This window comes from Corvus brachyrhynchos, unplaced genomic scaffold, assembly GCF_000691975.1.
Source record: "Corvus brachyrhynchos isolate BGI_N302 unplaced genomic scaffold, ASM69197v1 scaffold425, whole genome shotgun sequence".
NCBI lineage: Eukaryota > Metazoa > Chordata > Aves > Passeriformes > Corvidae > Corvus > Corvus brachyrhynchos.
The window spans coordinates 43,420-51,853 of record NW_008237896.1 but is presented as its reverse complement, the minus strand read 5'-3'; the positions used below and the strand labels follow the sequence as shown (position 1 = coordinate 51,853).

At 44.1% G+C, this 8,434-nt stretch overlaps 1 protein-coding gene across 7 annotated transcripts in view; it reads right to left on the bottom strand.

The window, feature by feature from the left end:
* HTR1D (5-hydroxytryptamine receptor 1D) overlaps positions 1-8,422 on the bottom strand; it is a 13,169-nt gene extending 4,747 nt beyond the window's left edge. For 2 of the 7 annotated variants that reach the window (XM_017732911.1, XM_017732913.1), the window contains exon 1: positions 7,518-8,422. The gene's annotated coding sequence lies outside the window, so the exon portion shown is untranslated. Of the gene's footprint in view, positions 2,184-7,517 lie in introns of all 7 variants that reach the window. The other 5 variants (XM_017732912.1, XM_017732914.1, XM_017732908.1 and 2 more) reach the window with 4 other exon arrangements.
* Positions 8,423-8,434: the final 12 nt, after the last annotated feature.

The following is an 8,434-nucleotide window of genomic DNA, read 5'->3' as shown; positions in this document are numbered from 1 at the left end:
ACTTTATGGAAAAAATAAACTGATGTGAAACATGGTATTTGCAGTCTGGAGTTCAAATAAATTATAAATCTTCAAAATATCAGCAAACAAGCAACCCAACAATGGGAGAAAGTTGTACTGAAACCAAACATATATTGAGTTACTGAATTAATTTTTATAAATAAATGATATTTTCCTCTAATGTGATCACCAAAGGAAAAGAATCAGTGTTTTACACAAATGTTCCAAGTCAGGTATTTATCATGTACTCAGGAAGAGTTACCATCTGGACAAAATTAACATATTCCAAATCATTTAGTATTTCAATGAAGTTGCCTTTTACTCAACAAAAGAATGATGAATAGAGGTAAATTGTTTTCCTGTTAAAAAGAAAAAGAAATTAAGTTTGTGTAAACTACAGATACTGAAGAAAAATAACATTAAATGACAAGCAGTCATTAAATTAAGTCAAGTACGAGGTCATACACATAACTGCCTATTAAGAAAAGCAGAACACAAATGCACAGACATGATATATCCTGAAGCACCAGAGCCCAGGACTAGGAAGTGGCCATCCAGCATGTTTTCTGAAAGCAAAGGGACATGCTGCCTGGGCAGGATGCACATGGTCTCTGGAGAATGAGGAGCACTGGGCAGAACCTGGTTGTTGAGGAATACACTTAATGCCAGTAGCTCAGGGCTCAGCTGCAGTGCCAGCTGCAGGTTGAGCTCTTGTAGATGATAGCTCCTTCAAGACATTTGAGACTCTGCCATGGGAAACCTGGTGTTGAGCTGGTGAGGAAACCAGGTCTGACTGTGTGAGTGTGGGGGTGTAGCTGCGAAGCACCCAGTGGTGCAAGAGTGACTGCCAGAGTGGCTCCTGGATGGTCAGATAGGGAAGCTTCCTTAATACCGGTGATGTTATCACCTCGAGATAAAATAGCATAATTGCCTCCTGTGTGTGCCACGCGCGGCTGGGTCACTGCACGTGGCAGCAGTGCCGCCTGCAGGCAGCTGTGTGCGCAGCTTCGGAGGCATCGGCCCACGACAGCCCTCCGGCCCCGCCAGGCGGGGCATGGCAGGTTTGTCACCCACACTTCACAGGACTGCAATCCTCTCAGGTGCCTTGGCTGCATCAGCACTGTGCTTGGTCCATCTTTCCTTGGGCTTCACCGGGTGCTCTTGGCCATGGACTGTGGGTATTTTTTCACTTCAAAGTGCCTGAAATAAATTGAAGGTGATGTCACAGCCAACCAGAGGGAGGTTTTCACAGCACAGCAGGAGTGACATACAATGCCAAGCCGGAGCAAGCCACAGTGTTGTGTTGGGCGCTTGCAGGCAAGACTTGATAAAGAGCAGTCAGGAACAGCACAGAGCAAAGGAGGGCACACCTGTCCTTGGTTTATCCATGCTACTGTCCCCAATAGTTTATCCAGACTACTGTCCCTGTGGATTGTCCTACTACACTACTGCACCAAATCGTGTGCCAGTTGCTCAGTCAAGGGAAGATGGGGCAGATATAGATCCATGCAGTGAGGATGAGAAACCAAGGCATAGAGTGACCCTAGGCTGAAGATATGTGACAGTGATGATACAACCACAGCAAGCAGCACTTAATCACAGGAAAGAGCATTTCAATGGAGAGACAATTCCAGACATTGCAGTGCTATTTAACTTAGCAGAAAGCTTAGCTCAGGGTCTGGAATGTGAAGCGAAGTCATGTGCAATGTGAGAAGAGAACACACTTTAGCTGTTAGTGATAGCACTGGCACTGCTTCACAGTTCAGGGTCCTCACTTAAAACCAGGTACTTCTTAGGAAAAAGTGCTTTGTGTTCCAGCTCCGCAGTTAGTGAACAAGGACAAGGTGGCAGGGGAGGGTCTCTATGAGAAAAAACTGAGCACCAGGTGTGCCAAGGCAGGTACGTTGACAGGCAGGAGAAGGCTGGGTGGCACCAGGAGCTCCTTAGGATCAAGTCATCATATGGGCTCTGGGCACAGAGCTGCAGAGATTGCCCAGATTACCAGAGGTGCTCAGTCCCAAGGGCAAACAAAGTCCCAACACATTTCTGTCCCTTCTGGAGCACAGCAATTACTGGAGAGTGGGGCAATTCCTGCAGACCATAATTTCATGGTGCAGCTGACACACTTTCTAAGGATGCTGGACTGCAAGGAGAAGGCTTCGATGCACCCCTGCAGAGCTGGGCTGGAGCGGGATAAATAATATGTACAAAAATAGGTATGTTGAAATAAAAATACAGAATTTACTCTTTCACTAAATAGAATAGAAAATAAAAAGGAAAATTACTTAAAATGTCCTTTAATAAGTTGCACATTTCCTTTAAGTTCACACTGAAGTTAGAGGAATTTGGGAATTAATTTTCTTCTTTTGAAGCTGGAGAATTGTGAAGGGATGGCTGAGAACAGAGCTAAAGTTCAGCAAACTACTGAAAATTCATTTTGTACCTGATTCTCACTTTTCATTTAAATGTAGAATCCACAGAATAGACCAAGTCTATTCTGTCATGCTGAAGCTGCTTCCAGTGAGATCCAACAGCAGGTGGCCAGAAGGCCCCCCGCAGGACAGGAGGTGGCACTCTGGCCAAGAGGAACCCCTCTGAAGGCCCATTTTAGAGCAGAACTCAAAAGAGGGAGCAAGTTTTGAATAAGTTCTTGCATATTTAGGACAATTGACTCAAGCATGCATCATAGAGTAGGTATGGAGTCCAACTTGAAGACAAAAGCCCTGTTCAAACCACATGAAATACATTTAGAATTAGCTCTAGGAATCTGCCCATCCAGAGATCATAACCAAAACAGAATGCAGCTCCTGGGAGAAAACCAGGCAACACTATAGCGTATTGCACTGAAAAATCAAAGGTATAGTCTATGTAAATTCTGTTTGCACCAGAATTTCTGGTCAAGCCTGGCAGCAGCTGGGCCCTTTAGGGCTGAGCATCTCTCTTCACTGCCAGTGAGGGGAGCTGGTAGAGTTCATATTTCTGGAAAAGTATACCTGACACTGCAAGTGTTCAGCACGGCTCATGCAGCATGGCTAGATGTCTAGTCTGCTAGGATCATTGTGACTATTTCCAAGTAAATCAGGCATGCCTATTTTGTTCATTTGATATAGAGAACAACATCGTATATGAGAAACTGTATGCAAAACATTTCTCATTTTAAATAAGCAATTGTAGTAATTGGCAAGCAAATATTAGCAATGTTTAATGCCTTTGCTCTCTTCTCCCCACCTTCTATTTTTGCTCAGCTTTTAAGAAATTATTGGTACTTTTCCTCTCTTACCTTTATTTATACACTGCCAACATGTATTAACGATCCAACCCATTGTTAATGACCAGGTTACAATTGCTGTTACACCTTATAACTAAATATTACTTATCAAAAAGAAAGTCTGGGATTTAATGGGCAGTGATTCTGGCAAATATTACATTGCATAAACAGACTCTACAGTATGTTACCAGTAAGTTCTTTGGAGGGAGCAGGGGCTGGAGCACTTAGCTCTCAGCCATAAAGTCTCTGATGACAGACGTCCACCATGCAAAATCTCCAATTAACTTTTTCCTTCTCATGTTTTGTCTCCCGTTATTATTCAGTGGAATTTTAAGGGCCAAAGAAATACAGTGGGGTGCGAGATTGCAGCGCCAACTGTGTCCAAGAGCCTGCAAGGTGGGATCTGGGAACAAGCAGAATGACACTGACTCTGATCTGGCTGAGCTAAGTGATATAGAAACTTTGATCGGGCACATCTGAGTGGCTGTTCATCTCAGACTCCATTTCCCCTCTGTTCTAGAAGCTGTTTAGTGGTGCCCATTTCTTTCCAGTTTCTGAAAAGGACATCTGGAGTGACCCGAGCATGTAAAAGCCTAACTTGAGCCTATCAGCCTTGCCTGAAGTCTGAAAGCAGTGGTGGACAGCAGGAGAGCTTGAGCAGGGACAGGAGATCAGCTGGGGTCTCCCAAGTACCTGCCCTGAAGTACTAGAAAGAATGGAGAATCTCTGTTACAAACTCCCACAGAGTATCCCTAGACTGTTTTCAGGCTTGGAGACTTTTCCAAGTGTTTAATGATGTTTTAATACCTTTATTCTTAAGTTAGCATTCATCCAATGGAGCAATGGGAATAAGGCTCACACTGAGTGCTCTGGAAAAGGACAGTGCATTCAGAGTCCTTAGTGCTAAAACCTTGGAATTTTTAAAATCAGCTGGAATCTATAATGATAAATGCTAGAAATACCTGCAAAGAAGAAAAAGTTCTTGCAAAGTCTCATCCAAATCATCCTTGCTTGGTTCCACACTTCACTGTGCTCTGTGGCTCTTCTATTGATGCTTTACTGAATTCAGTTTCAGTATGCACAGCCACTCCCATGAGATTTTATCCATGAGCACAGTGGCCCACTAAGGTTTGTTCAGGGCTATCCATATGCACCAAGTTTCACTTTTATGCTTCGGCCATTATTCCTTGCCTGACCTTTTTGTCCAGTCCCGAAGTCAAGAATTACATTTTTTCCAGAAAGGATCTTACAGGGTTGCATGCAGAGGGATTTGAAAGGCATTAGTTGACGTGCTAATGCTTGCACTTACATAAACAGGTATGCCTTAAAAATACAAGCTGTGATCATAGATCATAATTGGTCTGTCTAACTACAGACACTAAATTAAGAGTGTACCAAATTGCCAGCAGTGAGGATGAGAGAGCTTCAGAAGGCTTCTCCTGCAGCACTTCCTCACCCAGTAAATAAATGAACTTTTGCAGAAACATGATTTACACTTCTTGGAAGAAGCATCCTGCATCCTCTTATCCTCTGTCCTGAAGACAATTCAGGAAAAAATTGGGAACAACTTCTGCCTGAATGGCTTCCAGCTGCAGGTGGTGTGTGAAGGAACACACAGGAATTTTACCTAGACACAAGCAGGATGAAACATATTCTACCATGCAATTCTACAATTCTACTAGCAATTTTACTGTGATAGGAACGAGGAGGCCCAGTAGTTGGTACTTTCAGTAATGGTTTGGGTGATGAAGTAGATGGTGTGTTCCATCCAGTGGAATGACACTGCTGGGGTTCCAGCCCAGAACACTAGGGAAGAGGATTAAGGTTAAAGTTGAGTTTAAGAACAAGTGCAAGGTATGTATTTCAGGTAGAAATGAGCAGTTCCCCTGTTGTGTGATGGAGAGTAACCAGCTCAGCAACAGCTCTGCACAGTGTAAGACCACTGTGCACTGTCAGCAGAACCAGTGACATTGTACCAGGGCAAAATAGCAAACACCTTGGCAAGTGTGTAACTAGGAATAAGGCCTTGAATAGATCTTGTTCTGTTCATTTTGGACAAAGCCAAATGGCAGCCTTGCATTCAGCTTTGGGCACTGTTCCCAAGAAGATACAGACCACACAGAAAGAAATCAGAAGCAAGCAGCACGAATCATCAGGAAAGAAAATGTATGGGAATAAACTGCATGGGAATAGGGATGTCTGGGCTGAAAGAACACAGCTGAGGGAGATGTTCAACAGTCTTTCTATGCATGAAAGCCTGCAGAACAGGAAGGAATAGTCTGTTCCCTGTGGCTGTGACTAATATCACTGAAAGGAGAGGGACTTAACTACAGCAAGAAAGACTGAGCCATTAGGAAAATTTTGGAGATAGTAAGAGTAGTGAAAAAAAGTATTGCTTAGGGACACTGTGACATTTCCATCTCAGAAAGTCACAAGGACAGGTCAAATGATCTTTTTGGAGTGTGATTTCCTATAACCAGTGAAGCACCAGGAAAGTAAAGGGAATGAGAGAAGCCTACCCCATGTAAAATGGTGAAAACCAGAACTTTTTGACTGCAGTATGGTGTAAACATAGCCAATTCAAAATGAACAAAAAACCAAGACAGTGAAAGTTTTGCAGAACATCACAGTTCAGGTCTCAAACTAGCTCAAGACTCAGCATTGTGGTGCTGTGGTGTTCCACATGGGATGAGGAACACTGAGAATTTTTACTGCTTTCAAGAAGAGAGTGGTGAGGAATGACACGGTTGCTTACAACAACTGTCAGTGGATGTCACTGGGACACCAGAGGCCCCAGCCTCCACCATGTCAGAGCATGAACACAAGGAATGAACTCGCCATGACTGTGGCAGGTAAGATCACTGCACCAGAATGTTCTCTTGACAGACTAGGGCATCAGTCCCACAAGCATTTTCCACATGCCTCTGGCTTTGTAAGCATTGCTCCCTAACAGTTCTCTACCCTCCTCTCTTGCTACACTCTGATCTTTGGTATACTCCTCTGCCTTCAGCTTCACCTTCTAGGATGCAGACACAGGGTTCCCTGACATACAATGCTTGTTCCTTTAGTCCCTGAACGTTTGTAAGGCACTATGAAGTAGCACTCCCCTATATGACTCTTCAGCTCTAGCAGCCTCAGCAAAGAAGCTGAACAGCTGTTGCTCTGACCACAGTCTCTACAGCCATGATGCTGGTTATTTTTTTCTGTGTTTTAGAATAAACTCCCCTAGCCATCCCAATTTCATGGAGCTCAGAGGCAGTAAAATACCTAAATTCCTTCTGCACAATGCCTCTGTGCTCATATAGGGTCATTAATGGGCAGGCTGGGAGCAGGCAGGAAGGAACATCTTGGCTGAGTTCGGCACTGCTCCTCTGGGGATCACAGAGGGTGGATTATGGCTTGTGTGCACACCAAGGGATGTCTTCCTTTACATGTATCTCTGAGTGCATCACCAAGAGACAGAAAGGAATCTTTACTCAAAAGACAGAGGAAAAACCAGTCAATTTTCATGCTGACTTTTGATATCTGGATGGTTTTCTTCAGAGCTCTATGTAGGACAGTTCTATCCAGGCAAATGGCTGCAACTGCACTGCCCTGCTGTGTACATGCCAGAAGTGAGTGTTACTTGTCACTAAGTTTTGTTCTGCATTTAGGTGAGGACAGGACACTACCATCATGCTTACTCTGTGTTAAGACACCAAAAGTAGCCAGGCCTTTCACATCTTCCTGCATTTTGACATGTCTCAACTCAAGAAATACATTTCCCAGATTTCTAAGTAAGCTGCAAACCAGCAGTGTTCACACCACGAGTTTGATTTTTTAAAAAATTTCCTTATTCTCTGCCATTTACTTACACATGCTTGCACTGCATGTGCTTGATTCCCAGCCCATCAGAAGTGTGATACATCAGAAGAAAATGAATGAGTGATGACTGGTGAGAATGCTACTCTGAGATCATCCAGATCTGGGGGTAAATGTGAAAACCAGAAAATGTTACAAGGCACATGGAAAACAATAAATTGTTTGATATTTGCTAATTTTAATACTTGAGAAGTATGTATGATGTATATCCTAAATCCTTTGTTATGATGCTGCCTTAACTTTAAAGACAATATGAAAAGCAAAAGCAAATTTGCCTTGAGAAACCTCACAGATCCCAGCCATTGCTTTCTGGAATAATCTGTTTAACACTCTATTGGCAGCAGTCCCTGCAAGGAGGAAGTTACAATTACTGGCAGAGTAATCCCACCTCTCTAAAGTCAGTTGTCCACTCAATTTTGCAAAGGCAGTTTCTTTTTCTGGGGTTTACATCAGGCTCTCAACTGGGAAAGGGACCGTCCCTCTGGGGAAGCATTATTCTCCTTGAAGTCCATGTTCAAGTTTCATGCCTTGCTGCCTGCAGTATACTGGAAATACCTGTCTGCAATGCTGGCAGTCCTTGTTCTTGGCTGGGTCCTGCTCTTTGCTGCAGGACCAAAGCTCATCCCAAAAGTGGCTCATATTCATCGTTGATGCAACAGGTGACAGGTGGTCCACTGACTCCACGTGAGAAAATAGGGCATTTTGTCCTGAAAAGCCTGGTTTGCATCCAAGCAGGTACATACACATGGACAGGTGAGGATTCCAAGGGTACAATATTACAGTGGCAACTCCTGTCTTTGCGCTAGCACCTAATTGGAGGTCACCTTTGGCCACCACCATACCTGAAGCAGGAGTGAAGAAAAAACCAGGCAGCTGTGTCACTCGTGGAATACAAACCAGGAAAGTGGGGGATAATAATGGGACAACACTAAAAGTAACTAAAAGCTTTCGCCAGGGCAATCCACATAAAATTACACTTCTAAAGTGGTCACTTCATTTACATGATAGTACCCTGTACCTGGGGTAAGAGACATGCAATAAGCATTTAAAGCTCTAAATCGCCTGTGATCTTCCCTCCCAGATACACGGCATAAAGGGTCATTACAGACTGCCCAGAGAGGTTGTGGCTCGAAACATTCAAGGTCAGGTTGGACGGGGCTCTGACCAACCTGATTTGGTTGAAGATGCATCTCGTGGCTGGGGGAATGGACTAGGTGACCTCTAAAGGTCCCTTCCCACCCAAACCATTCAGTAATCCTGTGTCGCCCGTGTCCGGCGCTGCGGGGGTCCCCGCTCTCCGCGGCT